We start from the raw sequence: 18,632 nt of genomic DNA, 5'->3' as shown, positions 1-18,632 counted from the left end.
CGCTCTACCACTGAGCCACAATCCCAGCCCCCTGACTCATCTTTTAATGACTGGTATCCTACATATCTGGTGAAAGGAATGAGGCTTCTCTTCTCTTATCTCGTGGAGAAAAGAGTGTGCCAACTAAAATGAAATTCACTGAGCCCCAGGAAGCGGAAAACATGAAAGCAATTATTCTTGCACCTCAAGTTCTTATTTGAAATGTTTAAAACTTTTCTGATAAGTTAATGAATAGAAAGATCTCAGGTAAATAAACTATTTGGTTGAAAATGAACCTATATCAGTGCTTATATGTTAATTAACTGACCCTTATATGTATTTAGACATACATGGGACATTTGAATGTCATATTCTACTGTCAGGTCTCTCATTTAATGTGTTCAATATGTGAAGTTAAAAGAGCCATTTTTAGGTATGTGGAAACAAATCCCACATGCACTCCTGTGCAGACCATGGATTTGGCAGAAACAATACAGTGACTGAACAGCAACCTGATGGTATAGAGTCACCTTATCAGACGGCGCCAGGAACCATGTTACACTAGTCAGTAACCTCTCTGGCTCCTTCAGGCAAACATGACTTGAACTCAACATAAGCTCCTGGAGTTTCATCAGCAGGAGGGAACGTCAGTGCACACCATGACACATTTACATTGAAATTGTCACTGTTGCCTTGACACACCGCCTTGACCCGTGGCCAATCACTTCCCCAGAATTCAGCTTCCTGTCCCTCTAAATGGCCTCTTTTTTTTCATGGGGCTTGTGGTTTTGGGAATTGGAAAGTTTTAGAATTTCAATATTGGAGATTTGAGCCTTTGGGGATTATGATTTGGGAGATTTTAGAATTCAAGTGTTCCAGACTCGGCATTTTGATCTTTTGGGATTTAAACATTTGCAATGACGGAGTTTGGGATTACGTCTTTCAGGATAATGACCAGCACAGGTCATTATCTTTTACATTCAAACGACAATGTGGCTTGTAAATTTGGTCTGTGTAATGTTTACTTCTTCTCAGAATTCTGAGGGCATTGCTCCTCTCCTCTCAACTGTGCCTTGCGGGGCTCCCAGCTCTATTCTCTGTTCTGAGGTCCCACTGAGCCTCCTAGATGTGGATTCAGAACACCCCAGCCAGGATGTATCTGGCTCCACTGGATTCAGGGCAGTCCCTAGCTCATCTTTGATGAGGGAGAAACGCCAAACCCTGGTGCTCCTCTTCTTACGGAAACTCTCCATATTGGTGAGGGTTTCTACCTCTATCTCAGATGCTTTCCTCTAGAAATGAGTGAGAGAGATTTTTCAGGATTTTCTCAACTCAGATTCCTATTCAGAACAGTTTATAGAAAAATAACCTTTCTCGTGAGTATTTACAGGGGCTACGTGAGTGATTAGGATAGCTTCAGTTCCTCCAGGTGAGCAGACCTAAAGAATGCCTGGGGTTTTTCTTTGGGGGTAATGACATTTCTCTTCTTTTCATTCCCATTGGGGAAATGATGACCTTCATCAATGATGTTCTTTTCAAAATCATAAAGATTGTCTGACTAGATCCTGGGCAGTTTTTCACTGCTGTTAAAGGAACAGCAAACTGTCTTGATTTTAAAATGAAACAAAGTCTATCCATGAACAAGAAAAGAGTAAATAAAATTTGTGCACAGAATAGGTAACTAATTAATTTTTCTAATTGCTCTTAAGCAACGTATGTAAAGACTATTCAGGAAGAAGTGAACAGTAGCTAAACTGAAGTTCTCCAACATCAGGTGAAGCTGCTTAACCTGCAGCATCTCAAAGAAACATTTTTGAAAATTAGAGAACAGCATCATCTTTATAATGAAAAATATCTTTGTAGCCCAGTCCACCTTCCATTATCCAGGTAAGGCTTTGTCAAGTGTTATAGTTTGTATGTAAGGTTTCCCACAAAACCTCCTGTCTTGATTCAGGAATGTTCGGGGTAAAGTGATTGGATTGTGAGAGACTGAGAGAGCAACATGAAGACCAAAGAGGGAGGGCTGCCCAAACCCTTGGGAGAGCACATGGCACAGCCTTGTATCTTAGATGAGCCATCAGGGATGGAGTTCCAGGAACTCAGCTGGATTTTGGTCTTTCTTTGGCCCCTTATTTCTCTGTGCCTATTTCTCCCCTTTGGAGTCACAGTGTTTACTCTGTGCCATTGTATATTAGAGATTGTGACTTGCTTTTGATTTTACAGGGCCTCACAACCAAGTGTTTTCACATGAGACTTTGGACTTGGACTTTGGGCTAATTCTTACAATGTTAAGAAAGGGAAACTCTTGGAAAAAAATTAAATGAATTTTGCACTGTGAGATGGACATGAGCGTTGGGGGTCAGGTACAGAATGTTATGGTTTGGATGTGATGTATCCCACAAAAGTTCTTGTGCCAATGCAGTAATACTCAGAAGTAAAGTGATTGATCAGGGAGAGCTGTGGCCTAACCAGTCCCTCCTCATGTGAATGACACTGGGAGGTGACTGTCGGTGGCAGAAGGAAGTTGGTAACTCAGTACCTGACTTGGAAGGGTGCATCTTCCCCACATTCCCTTGCCCTCTCCTCTATCTCTCTCTCTGCTTCCTGAATCTGTCATAAGCTGAACAGCTTCACTCTTCTGAGACATTCTCCCATGATATGCTACCTCATCTTGGGCCCAGAGTAATGGGGTCAGATGTCTATGGACTGAGACCTCCAAAACCCTGAGCCCCAAATAAACTTCTCCTCTTTTAAGTTGCTCTTGTTGGGTAATTTTATCACAGTGACACAAAAGTTGACTAAAACACCAAGTTTTTAACATCTGTATGGCATTTTAATAAAAACAATCTATATTGATTATCTGGTAGACATTTGAAAATCCCAAGGGAATGCTGCTCCCTCAGACAGTCAATCTCCTTCAGACTACATAGAGGGCTTCACCTGGTCCCTTGTGGCTTCAAAGATTGTAAGCCAGTAGGATGCAGGTACGACAGTTTCAATCTTGAATCATAAAGGAGATTATTTTGGCATCAAGACTCACACAGATAACACCAGGGGGGATATAATCCAATCAATAAATGGGCAAAGGAACTAAAACTTCATAGAAAAAGAAATACAACTGGTCAACAAACATAAGAAAAAAAATATTCAACATCTCTAGCAATTAGATAAGTGTGAATCAAAACTACACTGAGATTTCATCTCACTCCAGTCATAATGGCAATTATCAAGAATACAAGTAACAATAGATGTTGGCAAGGATGTGGAGAGAAAGGTATGATGCAACCACTATGGAAAGCAGTATGGAGATTCCTCAGAAAACTCGGAATAGAACCACTATTTGACCTTGTTATCCCACTCCTCCTCAGTCTATACCCAAGGGACTTAAAAACATACTACAGTGACTAAGCCACATCCATGTTTATAGCAGCTCAATTCACAATAGCCAAGCTATGGAAACAACTGAGGTGTCCTTCAACAGATGAATAGAAAAAGAAAATGTAGGACATATACACAGTGGAATATTACTCAGCCTTAAAGAAGGATGAAATAATGGCATTTGCTGTTAAATGGAAGGAACTGGAAAATATTATGTGAAATAAGCCAATAAGTGAAATAAGCCAATCCCAAAAAACCAATGTCCGAATGCTCTCTCTGATTTGTGGATGCTGAATCACAACAAGGGAGGGTGGGGAGGAAAAGAATAAAGTTCATTGGATTAGATAAATGGAAATGAAGGAAAGGGAATGGGGGAATAGGAAAGACAGTAAAAATAATTGGCAATAACTTACCTAACCTGGTATTTGGATACATGGCTAGGGTAACTCTACATTATGTACAACCACAAGAGTGGGAACCTAAATAGAATAAGTTACATTCTATGTATATATATTCTGCCAAAATATATTATATTGCTATATATAACTAAAAGTAATTGAAAAAAAAAGATCAAGAAGAATATCTTCCTCATGATGGTGAGTTTCTTAGGGAAACCACCAAGTTTTGCCAGTTCTGCTTTAAAGTTTGGGCAGTTTGGGAAGAATAGCCTTTAAGCTTATATCTAGTTCCCTAAGAAAGAGGGGAATCATCTTCTAAATTCTCAACTACCCTGTGGAAAGTGTCCAGGACTAGTGGATTTTCCTGGGAAATCAGAAGCACATCAAAGGTGACTTCCTCATTCTTTGGCAGGTGCAGATCCAAAGACCAGCTATTAGAGAAGACCAGCGGAGAGTGCTCATCCAAGTCCATGTCATTCTGTTCATTGTTCAAGTGCTTCCTCTTGAAGAAGAGTTCCCGGCAGAGGCTTTCTGGAATAGATCTCATCTTTTTCTGTAAGCACTAGATATGGAAATAATGATAACAAAATATAAAGAAGAAAACCCTGGGAACGTGCCATGGAAACTGTGTCTACTGTAGCACCAACCCTCCCACCCGAAACAGCTACGAAGCCTGTACAAAATAGAGCCAACTGTGGCGTCCAGAACTGGAGGGCCAGTGGGACAAGCAGGACGACAAGGCCAACACGTGTGATAGGAGCACAGGAAGCCGCTGCACTCTCCAGCCTGCTTCTCCCTCAGATATTTTCTGGGCCGTAGCATGGGTCACTAGAGCCCCGATAGCTGTCAACAGGCCACTGACATGAGGAGAAAGGAAGGGGTCCAAATCCTAGAGGGGCTAGAATCTGAGAAGAAAACCTCAGAAAGGATGAAACTGCAGAGGAGGAGCCTAAGTCAACTTACAAATTCCCCTCAACTCACTGACTGATCCAGGATGAGAGGCTGGGAACCCAGAGAAAGCAGAAACCGGGAGCCTGAGGAACTGGACTAAAATTTCACCAACCTCCTGAGCTGAGCAGACACAGGCAAGAATTAAAGTCCCTGCAAAGAGGAGGCCCTGGGTGAACACCCTGACTTCAGCTTAGACTGCAGAACAGCCTCAGCAAGTAGTAAGAGCAAAATCTTAGCTAGAAAAGCATAAAACTAAACTTCAATTAGAGCAAGGCAATCACTGAATGCCCATCTTCCTGCCAGAAGAAAGGACAACCCTATATGAAAGGATAGAACATCTTTCTTTTTTTTTTTTTTAAAGAGAGAGGTGAGAGACAGAGAGAATTTTTTTTAATATTTATTTTTTAGTTTTTTGGCGGACACAACATCTTTGTTTGTATGTGGTGCTGAGGATCGAACCTGGGCCGCACACATGCCAGGAGAGCACGTTACCGCTTGAGCCACATCCCCAGCCCTAGAACATCTTTCAAAGTTTCCCTAATTCATAATCCCTGATATAATAGGAAATTAGGAAACATGATAAAGTCGGACAATTTGAAAAAAAACAAACAAACAATAAAGCAACCACGAGAAAAGGAAAAGACTGATGAGTGCCAACTGTAATTAAAATATACCCCCAAATGAAGAAGAAATGAAAAGACAAAAATTTCCTGATTCTCTTACAGACTCATAAATTTGAAATCAATAGATAAAAGTCATGTCAACATCCTATCACTCTAAAAGGCAGTATCTGATATTAAGGGCCTTGTTACTACATGTGATAGCAGACCAACAGCAGAAACCAAGATTAACTGTCATGATACAAGGTAGCAAACACTTCCAACCCACACAAAGAAAAAGAATGGAAAATCAGAACACAGGAGCCATGTCAGAGGTACTCTAAAGGTCTAACACAGTGTAAGTCACAAGAGGAGAGAAAAAGACAAAAGCATGATCTGAAGAGATAAACAGCAATGATTTTCTAGAAATTGACGAAGGACACCAGTCACAAACACAAGAAGCTCAGCAAGAAATATTTTAAAAAGAACAAATACCACTGGGCACAACGGCCCACGCCTGTAATCCCAGTGATTCCAGAGGCTGAGGCAGGAGGATCGCCAGTTCAAAGCCAGCCTCAGCAAAGGCAAGTTGCTTAGCAACTCAGTGAGACCCTGACTCTAAATAAAATACAAAATAGGGCTGGGGATGTGGCTCTGTGGCCAAGTGACCCTGAGTGTTCAAGAATGGGGCGGGAGGAGGGGCCAGGGCGGGGAAGGAGAGCCTGGTCCCCTCCCTGCAGTGCATGGAGATGTGGGACTTCAGCCTCAAGTAGCTTCACCAGTAGGTCGGTCGAGTTGCACAAGCTGCGCCTCCTGCTTGAGGTCAATGGGAAAGTCTTCACTGTGACCAAATGCCGCAAGTTGTAGGGCCCCGCGGGTGCATGTGGAATATTTGCTGGTAGGGATGCCTCCAGAAGACTGGCAACATTTTGCCTAGATAAGGATGCACTTAGAGATGAATATGATGATCTCTCAGACTTGAATGCAGCGCAAATGGAGAGTGTTCGAGAATGGGAAATGCAGTTTAAAGAAGAATATGAATATGTAGGCCCATGTCCCATTTCTCTCATTTTGAATACACCACGACCTTCTATCCAGGGATCCCTGGGCCTATTGGGTTGTCTGGGACCCTGTGGCTGGCTGTGGATCCCAGGAGAACACCCCACAGGACTATTTCTTTCACAGGATCAAGCCAGGTTGCACTTCCAGGATGGTGTCAATAGACTCTTCGTCATTGACTCTAGTTATTTACATGGACAAGGGAGCCCAAACACGTTTGCTAGGTAGAATTCACCACTGAAGCCTTCTGATTCAAGGGTTTTCTTTTGGGGGATTGTTAGCTTGTTTTCATTATTAATTCATTCTCCCTACTAGGTATTGATCTGTTTAGATTTTCTATTTCTTCCTGATTCAGTGTACGTAGGTTGTGTTTCTAAGATTTTCTCCATTCCATCTCTATTTTCTAATTTGATGACATACTCTTGCTCATAGTTCTCACTGATAATCTTTTATTTCTGAGAAAATCACTAGTAAATTTGTTTCTTTCCTTTCTGATTTTAGTACTTTCATTTTCTTTTTCCTTCTTATCAATCTAACTGAAGATTTGCTGAATTTTGTAAAAAAAATCTTTCATTTATTGTTTTCTACTTTCTACTCCATTATTTCACTTATTTCTGCTCTAATATTTATAATTTCCCATCTTCTGGTGACTTGTGATTAGTTCTTTCTTTTTTTCTTCCCTGTGTCTCTGAGATCTAATGTCAGGCTGTTGACTTGAGATCTTTCTTCACTTTCAGTGTAGGTGTTTACCACTATTCAAAGCCTCCCTGTAGAACTGCTCTTACTAGATCTCTAAATTTTGGTATTGTGTTTTGTTTTCATTTATCTCAAGATATTTACTAATTTATCTTGTGATTTCTCATTTCTCATTTTCTCATTTCAGGAGTGTGCTATTTAATTTCTGTATATTTGTGATTTTTTCCAGCTTTTTGCTTCTATTGGTTGCTCTCCCCTGCCCCAAGAAGGTAGTGGAGATGGGAATAGGAAAGCAATAAAAGGAATTAGACTAATTTTCCTATGTTCATATATGCATATGCCACCAGTGAACTCCACCTCATGTACAACCACAAGAACAGGATCCTAATTAGAGAAAGTTATACTCATGTCTGTATAATATGTCAAAATATACTCTACTGTCATGTATATCTAAAGGACAAATGTTTTAAAAGTTATTATATTTTAAAAATTCTTGCCTTTAATTTCACAGATCTTTTCCCCTTTCCAATTTCTACTCAAATTGGCTCCTGAACCCTTCTTATAAACGTTTCAACTCAATTATTGCATTTTTTAGCTCTATTTCTTCTTTGGGTTTCTTTTCATAATTTCAAATATTTGTTGACATGGTCATTTTACTTATATGTTTTTTCCTGAATTCCTTTAGTTCTTAATATACATTTCCTTTAGCTCTCTGAACAAATTTAAGACAGTTGTGGGATTCTGTTTGTATCTTTTTTCAACAGATGACTAAAATTTATGTGTATATAATGTAGGAAAGGTTGTTTTAAAATATGTGTATGTTGTGGGATGATTCAGTTAAGGTAATTAACATATTGTTTATTTTACTGATGTGCCTTTTTGTGGTGAGAACACTTAAAACCTACTCTCTGAGTAATTTTTCAAGAACACAATATACTGCTATGACATGGAGTCACTGTTGTACGCGAAAACATGGGGGAAAAGACAATAATCATCCTATTGAACTATGGAGAATGCTCAGCATGGCAGGAATATACATCTTTCTCTGCTTTTTTGTATAAAGATGTCACATTAAAACATTACTGTTTGAAATTTCAACTGAAACGATTGTGCTTACCTAGCTTCTTGGTTATTCATCTATACCAGGAGTCAAGACTTCTCCTGTAGCCTCAGTTTTTCTGGGACCTGTCAGAGTTTTAAGTACCTGTTGGCCCTTTTTATGTCTTCATTTGAGAAATGTCTATTATGTTCATTTTATAACGAGGTTATTTGATGGCTCGCAATGTGTTGAGTTCTTTATATATTTTGGATAGTAGGCCCTTATCAGGAGTGTGGCTGCCAAGTACATCCTCCCACCTGGTAGGTTATCTCAATCTTTTGATTGTTTCCTTTCCTGTAGATAAACATTTCGATTTGATGTAGTCCCATTCATCTAGCTTAGGTTTTGTTATCTGCACTTTGGGGAACATATTAAAAAAAATCATTGCCCAAACTAATGTCATAGAGCTTTTCTCCTTTGTTTTCATGTGCTAGTTTTCAGTTTCTGGTCTTGCACAAGTTTTTCATCTATTTTGAGTTGATTTGTGTCTCTGGTGCAAGAAAAAGGGTCTTATTTTACTCTTCTCCACGTGGATATAAAGACACTTGTTTTTTACAGCCTTTTTTTTTTTTTTAAATATGTCCAGGGGTCTTACCTTTCTCAGGGAGAGGTTCTGCCAAATTACTTTCTTCATAAGCATGAGCTATGTTCCCCTGGTTTCCATGCCTGCAGAGCTTCTGCCGAAAATCGGGCATTTAAAACAAAACTACCATGTCTCCCAATCTTTGCAGACCAGCTCTATGCCAGGGCAGCTCTTTACAGATGAGCTGATCCTATTCTGATCCCAGGGACCAGCTTGAGGTCAAAGTTTAAGTCTTCTCAGGTATATTGTAAGCATTCACTCTGCCTATTCTGCATGGAGTTTTCTCAATTCCTCCTAATAAATAGCTGCTTTTGAATGTCTTGATTACCCCCCAAATCTTCACCACCCTCTGCTCCTCTCATGGGCCTTGGATTGCTCATCTGCAGCTGTAATCTCTTGCCCCAGGCATCCACCAGTGTGTGGTCTCCCTACAATCTTCACATGCAGTGGCAGGCACACTTCCCCATGAAATGAGATCCAAGTTAGGTGGTCCAGAGACCTATCCTTCAGCCAGTGCCCAGGCAGGTTAGAACCCTGCCAATCAGGTTTGCTCTGGCCCTGCACTTCAAGGGAAGGGACTGCAAACAGTGCTGCTGCCCCCTGCAGCCTGAGACTTTGCCATGCCAGGGAGAGGAAGGGCAGGGGCAAGAAAAAACATCAGGATCTTCTCTGCAGGTTTGAATGTGGCTGCTTCTTGATTGGGCATCTGCGTGGTTGCTGTAAACCTCTGACTTTTACTTCAGTCAGTTTCTGTTGCTTTGGATGTTTCCACAAGGAGGAAGCTTCCTAGTCTCCACTTTGCTGACATGAGCCCTCTCATTGTTCTTTTCTTTCATTCTTTTTTCTGTTTTCTTTTGTTTTTATTTTTCCATTTTGTTTTTTCGAGATGAGGCCTCACTATGTTGCCCTGACGGGCCTTGCCTTTCTTGCAACAAGCAACCATTTGGTCTCAGCCTCCCTAGGAGCTGGGACTACAGGTTTGTAACATCCTGCTGGCTCTATCCTCATTTTTAAATAATAAATTCAGTTTGTTAATAATTTGTTTTTATGATATTCCTTGCTTTTTCATGTTCTACTTCCACATCATTGCTAGATTTTGTTCACATCAACTTTTATGGTGACTTTATAAAATCAGTTGGGGATCGATCCTAGTTTTCTATCCTCTAACATCATACCCAACATGGTAGCTTTCAGTGGCAGAGTTTACCAAGGTCTGTCACACTTGCAGAAACTAAAATAGAAAGTTTTGAATCTTCCTATCTTATATAATCACTTTTGGAAAATAATGATTACCTGTGTTTATAAAATCTTACAAACTGCTGCATAATTTTATAGGTAGTATAAACATACTGTTATGTAATTATTCCTGTATACCTGAGAATTGAAGTTGCTTTCCAATGTTTATTTTAATAATTCTAAGACCTCGGCACTGTTAGATTGAGACTTGGGTATTCAAATGACCTCATCGAATTTTCATGGAGCCCAAGAGTCCCCTGGCTAAGTACTTCAATTCTATGTACAGATGTGGTTCACACATAAAGAAACAACCGCTTGGACACAGGTTGGAAGGCCACAGCAGACCGAAAGAAATGAAACCAGAGTACAGAAAATAAGAACTGAAACCCTGGCTCAGAAAAAAAAAAATCATATAAGGGAAGAAACAGTCTGGACATGTAGAAATCAAGGCTCAAGCTAAAACAAGAGGTTTTACCTGATCTTGTACATTCGGAATTAAATTAAGTATACAAAGTGTATATACACACACTGTGAGTGGTTGATGGAGTTTGAATTACTGGAGCAGCTGATGAAATACTAACAATTGGAGATGTATTATCAAATGATTTCCTAAAGGATTGCATCAGACTTTCATTAGCAAGCTTCTCTTGGGCAGAAGGATTACAGGGCTCCACCCTGGGCCTGTGCAGGCTGCTGGTTCTGAGTCTATAACAAAGTAGCCGCCTGCCCTCTGAGGGGCCTGGAAAATCAGAGCTGTGTCCTAAGACATCCTGGGACCTGGGCATTCATTCAGATGGGTCCCCTAGGCCTGGGCCCCTCCAAGAAAGCATTGGAACAGAACTCTGACAGCTCCCAAAACAGTGAGGCTACAGGAGAAGTCTTGACTCCTGGTAGAGGAACAATGAAGAAGCCAAGTAAGCAAAACTGTTTCAGTTTAAATTTATAAGAAATACTGTTTTAATGGGACATCATTATCCAAAAAAGCAGAGAAACGTGTCTATTCCTGCCATGCTGAGCTTTCTTCACAGTATTAGGGCACAATTGGGGTCCTTTACCTCATTTCTTTGTATTTCTTACACAACAGGGGCAGCTGAAATATGAGTCACCCTCCTGTCGACCAGACAGAAAAGATCCTCCATCTCTATTTCAAGAAGGGCAAGAGAGTCAGTTTCACTTCTGCTCAGTGACGCATTTGAATTTCTCCATCTTGGGTTCATGCCCTTCCAGGAGGAATATGGTCCCTCATTTCATACTGTAGTCTCTGGAAGTAGACTGCTGTCACCTTTCCTCCCAGCCCCCATTCCAACACCCTCTGCATCTGGCCCTGCTACTAGGGACACTTCTGGTTCATCCACAATAAGCAAAAGGAGCAGCAGTCAATCACACCTGCCTCCCCACCCCCAACATGCCTAAGGAGCCTTCTCATACCACTGGGGAACTCAAAACTAGTGGCAGCTGTAGAAGAGGCTCCTTTAGGGGAACTTGTGGGCTGGGCTGGGTCCTTGGCCATCTCAGTCCAACACTCATGACTAGGTACAATTTTCACCATCCAAAATCAGTCTTCAGGCATATATCTGGGACACAATCCTTTAAAAAAAAATAAGCTGGAGACTGGACTCCACCAAGTCCCTAGTACCTTAAACTCAATGGCCTCCATGAACCCTTGGGTCTGGGTTCACAAGTTAGTTGTTTCCTCTAAATTCCTTTATTCCCTTGACGGTGGGAGAATTCTGTGAGGTGTGAAGTCTGGTAGAACTGCACAAGAGTGGCACCCAACTGACAGGAGAGACTAAGGAACATTCCTGTCCCCTCCTTGCTTACCAGTGCCACGTTCGATGGCATCTGGGAGGACAATGTGGTCATCTTTCTCCTCTTCTAGTTTATGAACTTTGGGCAGGGAACTACTGTGCTTGCTTTTTCTTTCTGGACCTAGACTGCAGTTCTTCAGTGACACCCCCACATTTCCTCAACTCCACTCAAGTTCAGATCTCCGGGAGGATGGGGCACCCGAGGTGCCCTGGAGACCACACGAGCCTGACCTGCACACTCGGCTAGTGCCTCTCTAACCCCGTCTCCTAAACCACAGACCCCAAGCTCCCTGTCTCAAAGCTGTTTAAGGTCTCCCCTGTCCAAGCAGGGACCAAAGTCCTTCTGGCACACCATACCCCGTGGTCCAGAGTTCAAGGTGACAGTCCTCAATGGCCTGTTAAGGTTTGGGAGAAGGTGATATGAACACTCCAGCAAAGGAGCCAAGTTTCCCAGAAAAGAGAGACACCATTCAGTCTGGAGACCGGGGTTGGGGTGAGGGTCTTCCAGAGAGAGGTGGAGTTGTGCTGCTGGTGCCCCACCTTGCCCCAGAGCCAGATGCCTAGACCTAGGGGTGGGAGTAGAGTAGAAAACTAAGGCTGGAAAATGTGGCTAAAAGAGCAGGCCTCACTTTCCAGTGCATTGCCCCCTGAAACAAGACCCCTTGCAAACACCAGTGCACCCAGTGCATGCACTGGCCCTTGCATAGCAGGTGAATGCAGGTGCCAGAAAAACCCAGCCAGAAAAGAGAGCACCCTGCCTCAGAAACTTTCTTCCCCAGGCAAAGTGCAGAGGGAAACCTACCGAGCCCGTCTATGTGCTCTCCACAGGGTAGTTGCCCGTAGATCCTTCCAGCTCTTCTGCTTTCTGTTTCCTGCACCCTGGTACCTTGCACTCTCAGAGCGACTCTCACACAGAATTTTCTAGATCCCGCCTTCTATCGGGCTCATGATGCTCAAGGAAGTGGGGGCACTATGCTCAATTGCACAATTGTCATTTGATTTGTCAAATTCGAAGAAGTATCTCCCTGTAGCGGGGTAACTCAGTATTTCCAAACTTTACTCCCATTCGCAGGTCACTTGCTGTCACATTGCTGAAAATCCCAGGTGCCTCCAGCAACAGGGAGGACAGCTGTCAATGCCTAAACCAAGGGGCAAGGAGAGGCTCCTCCACAGAAGGCAGAGTCCAATGCCTAGAGCTTGTAGAACAAGGAGCATCATGGGGACATCCTTTCACTGAGAGTCTACTATGGCTCCTGTGGTGTGACACAGCCTACCTGCCTCTTGTTTCCCCTGGCTCTGGTCCACATTATGGGGGTACGTTTCTCTAGCTTAGCACTTCTCAAAACGTTACCAGAAATCACAAGTCACCGGAAACCACAGCTTTCAAATGCTCAGAAAGACAAATGGCAGTGGAGAGTGTACAAGTCTGAGCTGCTCTCACTGGGGAGCTCCTCCCCAGAGCCCACTGGGACTCAGCTGCAGACTGTTGGAGATAGTCTCTGCTGCACATCTACCCAGGAGGCAAAGCAGACCACCTGTTCACACCCACAACACAGATACTGAGAGTGCAGAGCTGGGCCTCATCTCAGTTCTTGTACTCAGTGAATGGTTACACAACACAATGGTTAACATAATAGTTACTTTTTATTCCATGTTTTTAGATTGGACAGAGGTTTCACAAGATTTTATTAAGAAAAGAGAAAGAGTAACTTTTGTACATCAACAAGCTTGATTGCAGACATAACTTTTTTTTTTTTAGTTGTAGATGGGCACAATACCTTATTTTATTTTTATGTGGTGTAAGAATCAAACCCAGTGCCTCACACATGCTAGGTAAGTGTTCTAACACTGAGCCACAACCCGAGCCCTGCAGACCTAATTTTACAAGAAAGAGAAACATGACCTTTACAATAAAGAGGAGCTAAACCACAATGAACTCTCTAGAAATCCTGTTGACTTTTTAAAAATATCTTGTTTACTAGGAGAAAGGCTTATATATTACAATTAAGGTGGGGATCTTTTGGACACTACATCATTTGGAGTATTTGTGGTACATCGTTACCCCCTCTGATGCTCATTAATTAACCCTTTAAATCAAAAAACATCATTATCTTCTAGGCTTAACATTTTATATAATGCCGTAATCTTAATTTCTCTCTCTGTTACTCCCTCCCCAACCCAATAGCTGCTTCTGTAGTTGACCCAATGTTTCATTGTAAAAGGGAGACAAACATGAAAGCAATAAACAATAGCATAATCCATACTATGTCAATTAAACTTTTGAATCCACCAAGAATAGAAAAACCATCCTCCAAAGAGTGAGCTTGGTTCCCAAGCCTTCATGCCCTTTCAGGTTTGAACTAGTACATGTGCTAGTTGTTTTTTTTTTTTTGTTTTTTTTTTTTTTTCAATTTAATTAATAAGTTTAAATTTTATATAAGAAAAGTATACATATTTTTATGACCATTAAAGTGTCCAGACTTCCTTTTAAGCCTTAGTCCTTTATGAATTTTTTTCAATTAGTTATATATAACAGCAGAATGCATTTTGACTATTAAACACAAATGGAGGCAACTTTTCATTTCTCTGGTTAGACACAGTGCATAGTCACCCCATTCCTGCAATCATACATGTACATAGATTAATACAATCCACCTCATTCCACCATCCTTCCCACTCCCATATCCCCTCCCCTCCCACACTCCCCTCTGCCCAATCCAAAGTCCCTCCCATCTTCCCTTGCCCCGCCCCCCATTATGGGTTAGCTGTGTGTTTGGTTGTTGTCAGTCCTGTAGTAAAGACCAAGGAAAGGACTGTGTATATGACAGAAGTAAGGGGTGGCAATGCACCATAGTATGAGAGCCCTCTTACAGGATGAAACAGTCCATTTGTCCTGTTGCTTAGTTTATTTTCCTCCTTGCATTGATCAGCCAGCCCTCAAGTGGCTGAAGCAGGGCTGCTGTTTCCTCAAGCTTTGGTGTGTGCAGGCTAGCCAGCTTCCAGGGTGACCAGAGCAGGGCTAGTGTCCTTCTGATCCTCAAGCTTCTCTGGTGTTTCCTTCTTCCTGATGGTCAGCTGAAGGGGAGCAAAAGAATGTACATGAGATTCTATTACAGACAGTCTAAAAACAAACCAAAAAGAACAAAATATTACATAATACACTATGTATATGTGTGCGAGTATATATATGTGTATGTGTGTGTGTGTGTGTGTGTACACACACACACATACATTTGGTGATACTGTAAAGAGGAGTAAAAAAGTTGTGGACACTGCTCCCTGTGTGTGTGGCAGAGGTGGGGGATATCCTGGAAGGTTTGAACTACATAGATTTATCTCAATGTAACTTTAAACAAATTTGAAAACAGCTTTTAATTCCATGAGCATGACCCAACATTTTATGCTTTGGTTTATGACCTTCCATATATTATTATTTCCTCTAAAAACATGATGTAAATTTCAACTCCCTACCTCACAGGTCAGTTGTCATCCAAAGGTGCACTTCTAGGTGTGTCACCTTTAGTCTGAGAATATATTTCTGCATGGAAATATTGCTGAATGCCTACCTGGCTCCCAAGGTGAGGTAGTGCAGAACAACTTGATTTGCCCATGGCTTATTGTCGGGAGCTGCCTTGGATGCAGACGCCTTTAAGCCCTGATGCACGGGGTTCTGAACAATTATTGCATTCAGTCTGGCAGGGCAGTGCCAGGTTGCAGTAATGTGGGCGTCACCCCAGCTCAGATAACAAGGCATGGCTCCAGGTGTAGGCATCACCCACTGGGGTTGAGTTACACTCATCTGTTCCCTTGTATTCCGACCCCTTTGCCCTTTTTGGGATAAAATGTTCTATGGAAACTCCCCTTGTGTGTCTCCTATGTAACAATAAAGAATTCCAGTGGCTCTGTGTCTTTCCATGGGCCCTTACGTTCACAGAGCCACCCCTGGATTATTGAAAAGGTACTTCTGTGTGGTTGTGTGCCTTCTTTGTCATTTTCTTAAGTTATTGGAATAGTCAGATTTATGAACCACACATGAGGTCTCCAGCTATGAAAGATGGTGATAGCTTATCATCCTCACCATCTTTGTTTAACCAGATGCAAAACCAAGGTTGTACCTAGTTCTGGACCCTGGACAAGGTCACCCAGTTAAAAGGGATGTGAATTCAGCTCTACCAACTCTGATGCCTTTGCCTCTCCCCACAGTACCCTTTGCAAGACAAAACTAGGTAACATATTTTTCCTTTCTTGATAATCTCATGGAAGAAGCCAATGTCAGACTAACTTTGGTAGTTCTAGGAGGGTATTTTCCCAAGAGGGGGCTTTTCCCCAAGTCCAGGTGGGTGGAGTCTGTCCAGTCTGGCTCATACCACTGCCCAGAGCCCAAGAGCCCAGATGGCTTTCTCTGGAATCCAGAGTCCCCTTCAGAGAGGAGTGTGAGGGTGAGTTAGGAAGCTGCTTCCAGGCTGGACTCCCAGAGCAGCCAGAGATCCCTCTCCAGCTTGCCCCACAGGATCAAGGTCCAGAGGAGGCCAGTAGCTCCACCTCTGCCCCCTCACCAGCAGGCTGGACCCACCTAGCCCCGCCCACTGCCTGCTGTGAGGACTGCAACCTTTGTTTAAAGTACTCACTTGTTTTCCTTGGATGAGTTCCCTGAGTCAGCACAACTCCTGCTCAAGGGCCCAGAAGGACTGGTGGGTGGTCCTGGGGGAGGAAAGGCAGGCGGCAAGTGGTGGGCACTGATGAGGCGACTGGGATGGAGACTGCCCAACTTCCCAGCTTCTGTGGTCTTGGGCAGCACAGCAGCATCTTTGGGATGGAATCACTGAAGAGGCCTCATGGAGTGGTAGCATCTGGTGGCAGCAGCAGCAACATGTAGCTGCTTCAGGCGTAGGGCATCAGGCGAGGGAGGTCCGGAGTTGAGAGTTGGCGTGGGGGGTGGCAACAGCTGAGGTGTTGGCATCCAGCTGCAGTTTGGGAGATCCCTTGCTGCATACTCACAGTGGCGGTGGCAGCAGAAGAGTCCAGAAGCTGCTGTGGTGACAACAGAGGGATGTTGCCATGATCATTTCTGTCCTGCAGTGCCACAGGAGTCTGGCTGCAGTGGGTGAAGTGGGCATCCAGTGCTGAGTATCGCTGTCTTGCGTCCATGATGGAGTCTGGTGGTGGCAGCAGCAACATGCAGCTTCATCCGGGAGCCGGCATGGGGCACTGGAGTCAGGCATCATGGCGGGGGGTGAAGGGCATTGACGTTGGGCCCTTGGTGGGCAGCATCATAGTCCAGCTGGGGTTTGGGAGTTTGGTTGCTGCACGGTGGCGGCAGCACCAGTAGAGTCTGGAAACGGGGCTGAGGACACAGAGGCGTCCAGTGGTGAGCATCTTCATCCTGCTGGGGTAACAGGAATCCTGCTGCAGTGGCATCTGGCGACCATGTGGGGAGTCCGGTGGCTACAGTGAAGAGCTGCAGGCTGGCGGCGGCAGCGAGGGCGCAGGGCAGTGAGCCTCAGAGTGGAAGGGTGACGAGAGGCTGGAATGGCCTCTGCAGTGGCTGTTCCAGGCCCTGGGTCTTGGTCCTGGCTGAGCGGCCTGTTCAGGAAGCAGCACGTGGGGGGTGGCAATACCCAGGCAGCTGCTGAGGACCTTAGGCTGCCCACACCTGCCTCGCCTGGCACTGGCCATGAGCCCGCTGGGTGGCTGCTCGCCCCATCCCCGATGTGGCCTCTGCAGGGGAACTAGGCCATCTGCCAGGTGGGGCAGCCTTGGGAGAGGACCCCCACCTTCCTAAGAGACATCCCACCTGGGCTGTGGGGGGAGAGAGCAGAGGAACTAGGACCTCTTCATCCTCAAAGTGCATTTCTGATTGGAAGCATTTCCTCTCAGAACTGGAACAGGACAAGGATGCCCTGTCTCACCTTCTACTCTACATAGTCCCGGATACTCTAGCCAGAGTTTAAACTATACTGCTGTTTAAACTCCACTACATCTTAGACTACAGGACAGAGCTGTAGATGAAAGAAATTAAAGGGATAGGAATAGGGGAAGAAGAACTCAAACTATCCCTATTTGCTGATGACATGATTCTACACATAGAGGATCCAACAAAACTCCACCAGAAAACTTCTAATATTAACAAATTCAGCAATGTCACAGGATATGAAATCAATATTCATAAATCAAATGCATTTCTATCTATTAGTGATGAACCCTCTGAAAGAGAAATTAGGAAAACTATCCCATTCACAATAGCCTCAAAAATGAAATATTTGGGTATAAATTTAACAAAAGAGATGAAAGACCTATACAATGAAAACTAAAGAAAGAAATTGAAAAGACTTTCAAAGATGGTGGACCAGGGGAAGCAGCATCTGTGTTGCTCTGTGATCCAGATCTCTCCTAGTAGGAATTCTGCATCTCTTGAGAGTGTTAGAGGCCCCAGTACAGCTTCTCTCTACAGAAATGACCAGCGCTGTGACCTCGCGCAGGACTCAGGGCCTCAGTGTCTGAGCAGGACCCAAAGCCAAAGTTGCAGTTCACTTAAGACTTGGCCAGCGCCTTAGCAGAACCACCTACCAACACATCTGCAGACCACCGAGACTCCGCTCCACTCCCACGCAGGTCACTCAGCTGCTACCTCCCCACAGCACAAGGCCATCGGTTCCCCTGACATCACCAGACACCCCGGCTCTGGAAGCACACCGACTACATCTTGGAAAGCATTCCTTGCCATTTTGAGGTGGGCGTGGCTATCCGATCCCTCCCCTTTTGAGCAGGTACCTGATTCCAATTCCTCCCTCATGGAATTAATATTGTCAAAATGGCCACACTATCATAAACCTTATACAGATTTAA

The 18,632-nt window shown here is 43.5% G+C and overlaps 1 long non-coding RNA gene across 1 annotated transcript; it reads right to left on the bottom strand.

Annotated features, from left to right (window-relative positions):
* Positions 1-2,790: 2,790 nt before the first annotated feature.
* Positions 2,791-13,083, bottom strand: LOC139702476 (uncharacterized). Its single transcript, XR_011705117.1, has 2 exons — positions 12,589-13,083; positions 2,791-4,317 (listed from the first exon to the last, which is right to left on the bottom strand). It is a non-coding gene; the product is annotated as an uncharacterized lncRNA (long non-coding RNA).
* Positions 13,084-18,632: the final 5,549 nt, after the last annotated feature.

Source organism: Marmota flaviventris, chromosome 17 (assembly GCF_047511675.1).
Source record: "Marmota flaviventris isolate mMarFla1 chromosome 17, mMarFla1.hap1, whole genome shotgun sequence".
Taxonomy (NCBI): domain Eukaryota; kingdom Metazoa; phylum Chordata; class Mammalia; order Rodentia; family Sciuridae; genus Marmota; species Marmota flaviventris.
The sequence above is the reverse complement of the archived record's forward strand: the minus strand, read 5'-3'. Positions and strand labels throughout refer to the sequence as shown.